General features: G+C 59.1%; 1 protein-coding gene across 5 annotated transcripts in view; it reads right to left on the minus strand.

The window, feature by feature from the left end:
• Positions 1-12,691, minus strand: part of SLC29A1 (solute carrier family 29 member 1 (Augustine blood group)) — a 42,114-nt gene that overhangs the window by 16,667 nt on the left and 12,756 nt on the right. The window contains exon 1 of one of the 5 annotated variants that reach the window (XM_019473251.1): positions 2,786-2,906. The exons of the other annotated variants lie outside the window; for them this stretch is intronic. The gene's annotated coding sequence lies outside the window, so the exon portion shown is untranslated. Of the gene's footprint in view, positions 1-2,785; positions 2,907-12,691 lie in introns of those variants that run through there. 5 annotated transcript variants of the gene reach the window in all.

Below are 12,691 nucleotides of genomic sequence, written 5' to 3' on the forward strand. Positions count from 1 at the left end.
GGCCGGCTGTCACCAAAACTGCCTAACCTCCACAGAAAAACTTGCACTGCAGGACAGCCACACCTGCAGGCAGCTGTTTGTCACCGGGGTCGGAGATTTCCCTACCTCTCCCTTCCCACGCATCGCCTTTTCTCCTGCTTCTGCTGCCTTCACCGAAGGTGAGCACAGCGCAGGCTTGGCTTTACACTCAAGAGCAATTTCACAGTGCTGGATAGGCACGCTATGGGTTTATACCCAGAAACACCAGCTCTTTAGAGAAAAGCCCTTTACGCCACGCCAAGCTGTAGGACCGTCCTTGCAGTCCCTAGACAAGGGGCTGTCAGCAGGCCCAATGGTGAGCACCACGCGTCCTCCTGCCGCCACTTGTAGGGGATCACTTTGCAGGGATAAGGTCAGCACTTCCTCCGACCGCAGCCAAGACGGGGCAGGGCCAGCTGCCTCACCAGGCTTCACCCCATCCCCTACATCCGCTCGCCCCCCTGGGTGACACCAGAGCCCTCCTGGCAGGAAGGCTGAACTGGGGGCCCATCAAGGTTTACCTGCGGGCAGGAAACAAGCTGGGCACGGGTGTGAGAGTCACATGAAGCCCTGGTGGCCGTGACTCAGCTAGAGAATGGGAAATGCTCCGAGACCGCCTGTTTCATGAGATTTCATGTGCATGCTTGAACTCTAACCACACTGCTCGTGAATCCTCCTACCTTGTGCCGGGGTCCAGGGAACCAGCCTCCTGGGCAGCATCCTGCCCGCCTCCACCTTCATCTACCAGCTGCAAGGACACATGCTTGTATTTCACAAGACGTATGAGTGTGTGTGATTGTGCACCATCACTGCAGTGCTGGAACAAACGCGAGCCCTCCCAAAATAAGGGCAGGTACCCTGGGTCAAATCAGAGGCCGATCTGGCTCAAAAGCTTGTCTCCATCAGAGGGCAAAATGCCAAAAAAGGGTAAGAGTGGCACAGGCATAGACTAACTCCCTGACTGCTCCCCCAGTCTCCAAGCTGGGAGAGATATGCTGTTCACGTGTTTTGTAGCCTGCAGCGGGTTTCACTTCTGTGAAATCCCTGCTTCCCCCTCTAACTTGGGAGCCTCTGAGTGAGGGCAGCATCTCTCCCCATGCGCAGGGCCTTGGCCGGGGCTCCCTTGCCGTCAAAGGGTGGATGAACATTGGAGTGGCTTCTCCATGCCAGCCACGGCTTTACAGGCCTGGATTGTATCCACCCTACAGCACGTTTTCCAAACAGAGAAATTCTAGCTCACTTAGTCATCCAGGCACGGCTCCACGCCTTCGGTCCTCCTTGTTGCTTTCCTCCCAACCTTCCCCGGCTCCCCTCAACCCTTCCAGAGATGCTGGGGCTGGGGGCACACAGGGACTGCGAGGGGGTGAGCAGTGAATTTGAAGAGCGGCACAAGGCTTTCCTGCTTTGTTTCTGCTTTGTCACTCACAAAGATGATTTGATGTGTTTTTATGCACACCGAGCTATCCGAAACAGCCCCAGGCCTTGCTGTGAGTGGCCAGCTCAGTGTGTAATCTTGTTTGTGGATTTGGGGCTCCCCCCCCTCCCCCGTCTATCACTTGATATTTATCTAAACTGAATTTCATCTGCCTACCGGACGGTGTTGTAATGGTCGTCTGTACCCCTCCTAGCTGGCACTTGTCCTTACGAACCTGAGTAATCCAATCGCCTCAGCAAGCCCTGTCATCTCATTGCTCATTCCCTTTTCCAGGTCACTCACGAATGCATTGAAAAAACATGGGACCCGATGCAGCGATCTCTTTCCACTGCAAAAACTGACCGCTGACTCCTACGCCCTCCTTCCTGTTTTCATACCAATTACGGAGCCATGCGAGGACCTTCCCTCTTGACCAGCCAGCTCCTTTAAGAACTGGGCTGAAAGCCCTGGTTGAATGTTTTTTGAGAAGCGGCGTGGGCGCCACAAGCCCAGAGTCTCTACAAAGTGCTGCCCCAGCTTGGGGGCCCCTCGGCAGGAGCCTCCCCACCTGCCCACAGACCCCGTCCCTGCGCAGATGCCTGGAACACGCAGCAGATTCACCCGTCAGCTTTTCCCTGAAGTTCCCTCCAGCCCTTCTTAGAAATGAACGTCACATCTTTCCCCCCTCCCAGTCCCCGGGGGCCAGGGCAGTTGTGAATGAATGACTAGAGGCCACACATGACAGCCAGCCCATTCACCCTCCCTTTCCTTTTGGTGGACATCGCCTTGCCCCAGAGACTTGTTGCTGTTTAGCTTTCCTTTCTAACCTTTCCTCTGCAGATGCTCTGAGGAGCTCCCCAAAAGAAGGTGAAAGAAACTGCTCAGGCTCTTCTGGAGCGGACAGAGAAGCGAAAGCTTCATCTGGCTTTTCTGCTATGGCCTCTTTTCCTCCGATCCCCCATCCCTCCAATGGACTGCGGCAGGATTCCTACTCCTGATGTGCTTTGTGCACAGTTACCATCAGAGAGCAGATAGCACTTCCTATTATTCTTTTTCTCCTTTCCGAGCCCTTCCTCTCTGCAAACAGGCTTGCTGCACCATCCGCTCCCGCTGGCGCTGCTCGTGCCCGTGTCCTGAGGAGGGAGCTGGGTGAGGCAGCAGGATGGGTATGCAGACAAACCCCTCTGCATCACCAGGGCTTGGCAGGCAGAAAAAACCTCCTGCAAGGCAGCCCGTGCAGCACCCTCACCCCACAGAGGTTTCTACGCCATAAGCAGCAGCTATGCCTCCTCAGCACCTCCCTGCGAAGCATCCCAGCCCTGGGCACCGTTTCTGACCCTGAGCCTGCTTCACCTTGCTCCCTCCACTCCTCCGCTGGCAAAAGGAGAGGCAGCTCCAGACCCTGTCTTTCTTCAGGCTTGCGGCACTCTCAGCCACCATGCAAACTCCTCGCAGAGCAGAAGCTACGGAGGCCGTCCCTGCTCCCAGCACCCGCCGCTGGTCGTTATCTCGGCTGCCGGGTGGCGCGGGGGGAGCATTCAGCCCCGTGGTGTGTTTTGAACTGCACACACCAGCCAGCTGCAAAGTCCCTTATCTGGAGAGTTCAAGGAACCCTGAGAGGCTCCCCGGGGGGCCCTCACCCCCAGGAGGTAAAGCGACCCAGCTGGGCGGCAAATTCCCCAGGGCCCAGTGGGACTCCAGCGCTGTCCCTGAAGGGCTTCCCACCAGGGAGAGGGGACTCCAGTGCTGTCCCTGAAGGGCTTCCCACCAGGGAGAGGGGAGCAGGCAGTGATGGGGCAGAGCCAGCCATAAAACTCCCCCAGGCAACGCAGCTTGGACTTTTCCACGCATCACTGAGTCTCATGGGGCTGTGGGCATCCACCTCCCCACCGGGGCTGCTGAGTGGGTTTCCAGCCCTGACATATTACTGGCCAAATACCAACAAGGGGTCCCTAGCGATGGCAGCCCCATGATGAATGCACACACCTCTCTCCCCAGCACGTAGTGAGTGCCCAAGCCTGGGCACGCCTGGTCCCCGGGCCAGAGAAAACCCCTCCAGGCACCTGTGCAACCCCCTGGAGCGGAGATGGGTGCTCCTGCTCAGCGTCCCATCCAACGCTGCGGGGGGATATTTTAATGTCACAGCAAGAAGCTTACCAGAAGGGCAGGTTGGTCCCAGACCCTTGCTCCTGGTCACTTCAGGCCACGGGACTGTGGGGGACGGCGCAGCCTTGGGAGAGGCAGGAAAAGCCCTGCAAATATTGGAGCAGTCGCCTGCTCCAAGGCTGGTGGTTTGGGGGTGCAGGAGGAGATACAGCACCCGGGGGGGCAGGAGCTAAGGGGGGGCATCATTTCTGAGGAGGGAGAGATAAGCTGCTCTTGGGAGCCTGTTTGCAGAGACAGGATTCGTAAGGGCTCTTCTGAGGACCTGGTCTCCCTGATGGCACCTGCTCAGGCTGCTGTTCCTTCCAATAGACCATCCCCTCCAAGCCACAACCTTGACCTGCTTCTCGGCAGGCTGGGGAAGGAGGCACGTTTTTCCAGGGCTAGGTTCAGGCTCCATTTGTTGGAAACTTAGAAAAATAAAGACCCTTTCTCCCAAGGGCGGAGGGAGGGATTTGCTCAGAGCTCCACTCAATGCAGCTGCAGAAACCTCCAAAAACAGGCAGAGGCCACCTCCAGGACCTGGATGGTGCCTCCAGGCACCTCTCAGTACCTCCAGGGGCTGCCTGGAGGTGGGGAAGGGGAGGGGGGGATGACCCACTACAGGCAGGCACAGAGGCTCACACCAAGCTCACGCCACCTGGCCAAGGCTTCCCGTGGGACCGCTATGGGTTCAGGGAGAGCCTGGGGATTCCTTGCCCAGACCTTCATCCTCGCCCAGCATCCTCTGCACCGGGAAGGTCCCCACAGCCCATGTCCTCAGGGCTGGTCCAAGCCCCCCGGGGTGCCGTCATGGCCGGCGGAGGTGCTGCCTGGCTCTGCCCAGGGGTCACGGGGAGGGGGGTGCTGCAGGAAGAGGTGCTCCCCCAGGGTCAGCCGGGGGGCCACTGCGGGAAGAGGCACAATGGGAGGAAGCCATGTTTCCGCTTCCCAATGGAGAAAACCCTACAGGACCCCTGGGGAGAACAACCGGACACCACTAATGTAAAAATCAGCTGGGAGCACAAGGAGTGGCCAGAGGCAGCTCCGAGCTGGGAGCGGACCCTCCTTGCATGAAGGAGCCTGGAGCTTGGTGCACTGGTGGCACAGGCCACCACGTACCAGGACAGGCATGCATGGAGGGCAGTGGCAATCCCAACCATGCCACAGCACAAGGCACAGTGCTGGCTCCTGCCTGCCCGCAGCCCGGCTCTCCTGCGGGCAGGTGACACTCCTCATTTCCACCCAGTCCGGTGGGAAGAGGGATGCTCCCTGGTGGGCTGGGGCAGTGCTTAGGTAAGACCCCCTGGGGCATGGCTGCCAGACGCATCTCTTCTGCTTTAGTAGCTTCCCCCCAGTCACGCTCCGGCTTGCTCAAGAGGAATCCCCATCTATACAGATGATATCTTGGCCGGCCACACCTTGGGCAGCAGCAACAGCACGTCGGAGGGATGGGCTGAGCCTACGGAACTGTGTCCCCATTTCCCCCTCATGTCTGCGGCTGAAAGGAGTGGAGGTGAGACCCGTAAAGAGGAAGCACACGGCAAGACAGGACGAGACCAAAACAGCCCGTGGCCAGACAAGTCTGAAGATATGGACTCAATGAATGCACGAGAAGAAACCCAGGCGGGCCAGGCTGGGAGAGAGTCCCATGGATGGGGAATGAAAGAGAGAGGCAAGATGAGTTTCTCTATACCCTGCTGTATCTACCAGCAACACGTGGCTACCCTGAGGTCACCGCTCAGGGAGCAGTACTGGAGGGGAAGAGCAGGACTGCAGGAGGCCACCTGCCCATCGGTGGCCCCCAGGGTGCTGGGATGGAGAGTGGAGAGGATTCCTCCTTCATTGCTTCATGTTCCTGGCCCCAGGACTGAGCTCAGAGCTGGCAGTCCTGGGAAGGAGTCAGGCCAAGAACGACACAAGGGAGCTGAGCACAGAGCAACCTGTGGTGAGGGGCTGGGGCAGAAGGATGGGGACAGCTTACATTGCAGCCGGAGGTCCTCAAAACAGCCCTGCAGTGAGGAGCAAGGCGGGGGGGGGGGTGGGGGAAATGAAGGCTTGTGGGGGGGGGGGCTGTGAAATCATTGGAAAGGTCAAAAGCCCCTCTAAATCCTTCCCCAAGCTATGCATGGAGCCCCTGGCGGAGGAGTCTTGGAGGGCTCAGCTCAACCCCAAAGACGCTCCCCCACCCCAAATGCCACTCTGCACTTTATGGGGGCTCCTCTCCCCCAGGAGAGCCCGAGCCCGGGGGTCACTCGCTCATCCCCAGAACAGGGCTGCTTCTGGAAGGGCATGAAAAGCTGGCAGTCAACCAGCAGCGAGAGCACCTGCCCACAGCAGCCCCCTGCCCACTGCCACCCAGCTGCCTCCCGCACCCCAGGGCACATTCGCTTCCTGGGGGAGAGGCTCTGTCCTTCCAGTTCTGGCTCCTTCCCGTATGGAGCCAGTGCTGGCTGCAAACGCGCAGAGCTGGCAGCAACACTCAGCCGGCAAGAGCTGCCCACACCCAGGGGGAGCTGCTGAACCACATGCACCTGGACTGCGCTGCCCCCTTGCCCGAGCCCCCCCGAGCAGGTGGGAGAGCATTCCCAGGGCTGGACGGAGTGAGCCTTGCCCCTGCACCCAGAGGACTCGGCGGAGTGGCTGCAGCAGGCTGCCAGCCCTGCCGGGGGCTGACACAGGGGCAGAGCTCATTTTGCCACCCCTCAGCAGTTTTTCGGAGGCTGGTCCGGGCTGCACAGCTGCTTCCAATTTAGTAGTGGGGTGGAGGAGTGAAACCAGAGCCAGAACAACACGATCTTCCCCCGGCGTCACCATCTCCCCAGCTCCCAAAATTTGGAGGGGCAATTCCTCCCTGCTGACCAGCAGCCCCCTGGCAGAAGCTGGGACAGACGTGCGGGGGCCAACCACCACTGGGCCTGCGGTGGGTCAAGGTTGGCTCCATCCTCCGCATGTCAGCTGTGCCCGGTGGCCGGGACAGAATACAAGGGCTATTTTGGGTCCCCACAGACCAAGCGGCCTTTTCCTTGTAGGCCAGCTCAGGAACAGGGGCCCTGGCTGACCGCTGCTTTCGGCATGAAATGTCCGCAGCCCTACTGGGAAAGGGAATGGCGAGTGGGGAAGCAGGTTTTGGCACCCGCTGCGGTCCTGCGCGGTCCCTCTGCCAGCTGCCTGTCCTGCCAAGATCCTGCTCGCTGCTTGGACAGGCGCAGCATCTCTCAAACTCCGAACTGGCTTCAGCTGCTAAATGCAGCCATTTCACAATGGACAGGGGCATGACGGCTCTGCTCCAGGAGATGGGGCATGTCTGTCACCCCCCCACCCCCACACACCCTTTGTCCCAGCCGAGGGGCACCCCAGGATCCCCAGAAACAAAAGGAGGGAGAAGGGATGGATGCCCTGGCTGGGTCTGCTCCCCCCACGTCGACCGTGCCCAGAGCCAGTCACTTCCAAAGTTGCAGCCAGCTCCGAGCAGCAGGGCAAAGCTGTCCCCACAAGTCCTAGGAGTTGGGGGCACTCCAAGAGCCACACACGCCTGCACATTTCCCAGCTGATTTTAAATTAGGCTGAGGGGAAGATGCTGCCTGCTGAGAGCCGGGCTTGCCACGTCCCCGCTCTGCAGCAGCTCCAGAAGAGCCATGTGGGCAGCACATGGTCTGTGGACCAAGGAATGGGAAGCCAAGGTGGCAGCACGCCATCAGTGGCGTGGAGCAAGCAAAGGACTTGGAGTAAACACCCAGGGCGGAAACACCACCTCTGGCACCCCCTTCTCTCCTCCCTGAACAACACAGCTTCTCCAAACACCCTGGCAGGACTAAGGTCTCACATGTGGAGCCAGAGCAAGGCTTGAGGCGGACACCTCCTTCGGAGAGAATAAGTCAGAGCCCAAACTTCCCGCTCTCAGCACTGGCCTCGGCTAACCCACGGCAAACAGGAAAACCTTTATGTGAGTAGGATCAGGCAGGGAGAGCCAAGAGGAGGTGGGGAGCTCACCCTCACATCTGCCCAAACCCCAGCAAAACACTCTCCCTCATGACCGACAATAATAAGCCTGGCCGCAAGTCAGGAAAGGGCAAGTCATATCCCTTCCAAATCCCAACCTGCAGACACTGCCGCATCGTGCAACCAGCCACCACCTGGTGTGCCACAGCCACAAGGTCCCGGGCTGCCTGGGACCATGAGCATCCTCAGGGATGCCTCAGGTCGGCATGGAGAGCCCCACCTGAGAGCCCCCAAGAGCTCTGCTCATGCTGAAACGGTGCTTTGGAGAGGTTGGCGTCAGCTTGCAGGCTCTGCCGGCATCCCAGCCTCCCCCACGTTAATTCGGGGAACAGAGGAGACGAGGGCAGCTCTGAGACTCCCCACAGGGAGACCCAAGGGTACCATAGCCTCTGTCAGAGTGGGCTGGCCATCCAGCAAGGTGTCCTGCTGGAGCTTGCCCGAGTGCCTGAACACACTGCAATGCCGATACACTCCCACGGCGGCGCCCAGGGGCTGACCCCTGCTGAAGCAATCCCTTTCCGGCACACCACATCCCCCTCGCAGCCATGGGGGAAGGGAGGGACAGCTGGTGGCGGATGACTTGTGTTTGTTTATCGACGGCCAGGCAATTTACTGCTGTTGGGTTTTGTTTCTGGTTGAAGGCTCCTCTTTTGGAGCAAGCCCAGCTGCAGAGCCCAGGCAGGGGGAGTGCAGGGCCCTATGGCAGCTCCCTCGACCCCCTGCAAGGCACGGCTCCTGCCCTGCATCGCCCAGGCACCCTGCACCCACTGCCTCCAGGGTAACAGCCCCATCTGGGAACATGCCAGCAGATCAACTCCCTGATGTGGTTCACCATGCAGTCACACCAGCCTTGTATTGCCATGAGGAGCGGGTGTGAAGACGGGAAGGAGAAACTTCAGGGGAGGGTGGATCGCTTCTTAATAGCTTGGTTGTGTAACCATTGGTCTACCTCCTCCTGTGGTTAATGGATAACGCTCCTGCTCTCGTCAGGACAGTGCGGAGACCTACCCAACCCCGCTGTCCTCAGCCACAGCCCAACACCTACAAACCCTGATGGGCTGAAAGCACTGTGCTCCACATGTGTATCCCGCAGCAGCAGTCTCCCTGAGAGGGCAGAGGTCCCGTCCGGAGCAAACACCATCGGGGAGCTCATCCACAGCACCGAGGGAGGATATCCCAGGCAAAAAAATGGAATTGCCTCCAGCTTGGTCCTGAGGCCAGGAAAAGACAAGGCCTGTCAAAGGCAGGGCAGGCAGGGCAAGCAGCTCCTTCAACCCTGAGCCCCTAGCCAGGACCAAGAAGGGAGCTGTGCCACTAGTGCCTCCCTCCTCCCTGAGCTGTTCTCCAGGGGTAATCCCCAAGCCTGAAAGGAGAGAGCTCCTCTCACGAGGGTTTCCCAAAAGCAAACCTGGAGCAAAAATCAAACAGGGCTGCTCACCCCAAAGCCCTCACCATCTTTGAGCTCCTCCAGGCAAGCTGGCCCTTGGCCGCAGCTGTAAATCGCTCCCTGTCCCTGCGTGGCATTGGTGGGTGGCTGTGCTAGGCATGATGAACCAGGCAGGGGTGAGGACCACGCTTGGAGCTGCAGCATGGGCAGCAGCGGGAGAAGCCAAGTGGGGTGGCCCAGGCAGGACGCCCCTCTCCCCAGCAGCCTTGCTGGGGCTGGGGCCATTTCAGTGGCAGTCCGGGGACACTGGTATGCATTCAGGTCGATGGCTTGCCCTCGGCACAGCAAGGTTGATGACCCAGTCCTGCTGCCGTGACTCAGCCTTGGTACGTGGCCGGAGTGGTTGCTCGCCGGGCAGGAGGCTGACCGCATGATCCCCCGGTCCCGCCACTGCTCCTGACCCAGCTGCATCCCTCCCAGCCTTGCTCTTCTCCACCTCCAGCCCCTGCCTGCCTCCTCCCTCTGCAGCTTCCCGGTCCACTCACTCCATCAACTTCCAGCTGGAAATTTCACAGCGAGGTGCTTTCCCATCAGACAAGTCCTAAAGGAAATGAACTAAAGCAAATCCCACTGGCAGTGGTGTGGTGGGAAGAAGGCAAGAAGGCTCTGTGGAAATCCGCCTGATCTCCTGCCGGCTTCTTCTGCATGAGCCGGCAGGTAGGCAACAGGTCTCCGCTCCCCTTTGGCCTCAAAAACAGCTGGTCTCCTGGAGATGAAGCCTGACTGTGCTCACGCACAGCTTAATTAAGAGGCTGAAAGAGAGCCTCAAGCACTGCACCCAGAATGCCAGGCTCACCGATTTGTGTCACGGATGGTGCATGACAGCCACGCATAGCCAGTGCTTTGAGCCACCCCTTTCTTGGGGATCAGTGAGACCAAGTAAAAGCCTGCTCCGAGCCAGAGCAGGACCAAAATGTCACAACAGTGATGTTCTTCACACCACCAGCATCAGCAATGAGGTTACAAAGGGCTAGCACTATCCCTACACAACAGCTTCTCTTGTCTCATGGGAGCAACAACCCTTGTACACGTTCCTCACACAGCACTGTGGCTCCTCGCCCACACGGGGACCCCAGAGCCCATGTACTGCCAATGCCCTGACCAGGTCTGCAGGGTCTGGAGTGGGAGATGGCGTGCAGTGCTGCACTGCAACCTCAGCTGGGGTTGGTGGGGTCCCTCCAGACCACACATCCTGATGTAACCAAACCCACCCAGGGTCTACCCCTACTCCACATGCTTCTTTCCCCATCCCACGTCTTACACACTGTTAACCTAGAAAGCACCTAGTCTTTATCGCACTGCTTAATCAAATCCCAATAGCTGTGTGGCTGTTAAAACCCTCACTCCTGCCCATCTGCAAATGCCTGTAGCTCACTCTGCACAGTGCTTTGCACCTGAGCTTGCTGGCAGCTGAGTACGAGTTAGCACGGAGATGCGACCCCGAGAGCTCATGGTCCTGCAGCCCCAGCAGCCCCAGTCACAGGGCAGAGCTAGGTGCTAGGGGGTCTTAGGAAGGTGCAAGGAGATGAGCGGAGTTTGCACTGTGGGGTCAGTACTGAGCTGGCAAGGACTGCAAGCAATTGGCACTCTGCTGATAAGAGTGGGTGTTGCAGCTTTCTTAACACTCGCCAAGGACCTGGCGTTAACATACGCTGGACGAAAACAACTGAGATCTACATCTGCCCTAGAGAAAGCACCAGAGGCTGCTTGTTGGCTTCCCAAAGCCCATGCCTGGTGCCTTCCCATATGGACAGAGGAGGTGGGTGCTCCTGGGCTCCCTCAGGCCCGACGGGCCGGTCCCCAGCCCTGCCTCTGCCAGCAAAGCTGGGAGTGGAGCCAGGCAGAAGGTGCAGCGTGGGAGTGGGTGAACGGGTGCATTGTCCTCCGTGCCCTGGCTTCCCCCCCAGACCACAACAAGGAGGGAGACAGGTCAGGCGAGGGCAAGAACAAAGCCCATGGCTCATCTTCAAAGAGGAAGAGGCTCATTAATACCTCCCAGCCCAAGATAATGAGAGCAAGGATGCCATGATGGGGAAATGATGCCAGTAGTTAATTATGCAGCTTGGGGAGGACGGCAGAAGAGGGACAACTGCAGGATGGAGGTGCCACACTGCCCTGTGTGCTGGCGCTACATTTGCTGGTTCAGGCTGGAGTGAATATCTTCATCCTCTTCACTCCAGGTACCTGGTACAGCCCTCGCCTCTCATTTGTGCTAGCTGGGGGGGAAGAGCCACTCTGCAAACCATCTTCTGGAGCCTATGTTACAGCCTTCGGTGCCATACGGAAAGCACCCCTGCTCTGTGAAGACCTTCTCGGTGAGCCAAGAGCAAGCCTACTTGTCTTTTCCAGGAGCAAAAGGCAACGGTGGGAGCAGGAGTGCTCCAGAGGGCACACATGTGGTGTCCGCGCTGCACTGACACTGTATCAATGGCCCATGAGCCGCACTTGGATAACCAGCGAACCCAAGAGAAAAGCATCCCTGCCTAGTCACATCCTGAGATAGCTTTGTAGTGAAGGCAGGCTCAAGGGAGCCCGAGGCTGTCTGGTAGCTCACAGGGGCTGGTGAGCGGAAACAATGCCGCCAAGCCGGGATGTGGTGCAGGAGGGGAGTGGGATTTCCCGTGTCGGCATTCACAGAAGTCCCTCAATTGTGTCAGCTCGCAACAGGCAACTAAGGGGCCGTCGGGCTGCTTCCTGCTTCGGAGCAGCCGGGAAGCGCATCCAGCTGTGGCCAACAGCTGCACGAATTCCTCCTGCAGCCCCTAGCCCTGGGGAATCTATTGGGCTCAAGGATACAGGCTCACTTGTCTGCGATCCCACAGCCCCAGGGCTTGGCTGCTGCTGCCTTCCCACACAGCCCGCAGCTCCACAGCCTGTTCCCGAGAGGCAGATGGGAGCGCTGGTGAGTACAGGCAGGGACTGTGTTGATCTGGCAGTATTAGCACCTAGCAGGGGTGAGAGGCTCAGAGTTAACTAGAGGCTTCAGATTTAAATACAGGGATGGGGAGGACAGCACAAAGGGGCTCCACACGGAGCTCTTGGCGCTCCTGCCTGGACCAGGCTCTCCGTTAACGCAGGAATGGAAAGAAACGCTTACTGAAATCTTCCACAGCATCCCACAGCCAACTCGGAGCATTTTCTTGAGCAGGACCTGGAGCAACCCCAGCCCAGCGGCTTTGCTGCCAGCCAAGGGGGCTCTGCCGTGCTGCTTGCACAGCAGCACATGGCGCCCAGCCCACGCGCCTTGCAGCAGGTCCTCGCAACGTGCGCCGGGCTGCGGCACCCCAGCAGCCGCTGACATGCACACACGAGTGCTCGGCAGAGATGCACATCCCTGCAGCCGGAGGACTGCTGCACAAACCCCTTGGTGAAGTCCTGCATTCCCAGGCATCACAGCATTAGCGCGCTTTGCATCCCCAAAACCCCGGGCTGGCTGCTCTGCTCCGCGCCCGCAAAAACCGCATGCTCTCCCCGGGCAGTAACTACAAAAGGGGATTTGGAGTCGCCCTGCGAGGCAGCGAAGAAGAAAAGCCCCCATCCCAAAAGGCAGCACCTATGCATCACACACACACCCCCAACCGCGACCCGCCTCCCCCCCACGCTGCGGTGCCGGATCCTGAGCTTGCAGCCCCCCGCCCCCCCCGGGCAGGGGGCTGCAAACTTAACTT

This window comes from Aptenodytes forsteri, unplaced genomic scaffold (assembly GCF_000699145.1).
Source record: "Aptenodytes forsteri isolate BGI_AS27 unplaced genomic scaffold, ASM69914v1 Scaffold309, whole genome shotgun sequence".
Lineage (NCBI taxonomy): Eukaryota > Metazoa > Chordata > Aves > Sphenisciformes > Spheniscidae > Aptenodytes > Aptenodytes forsteri.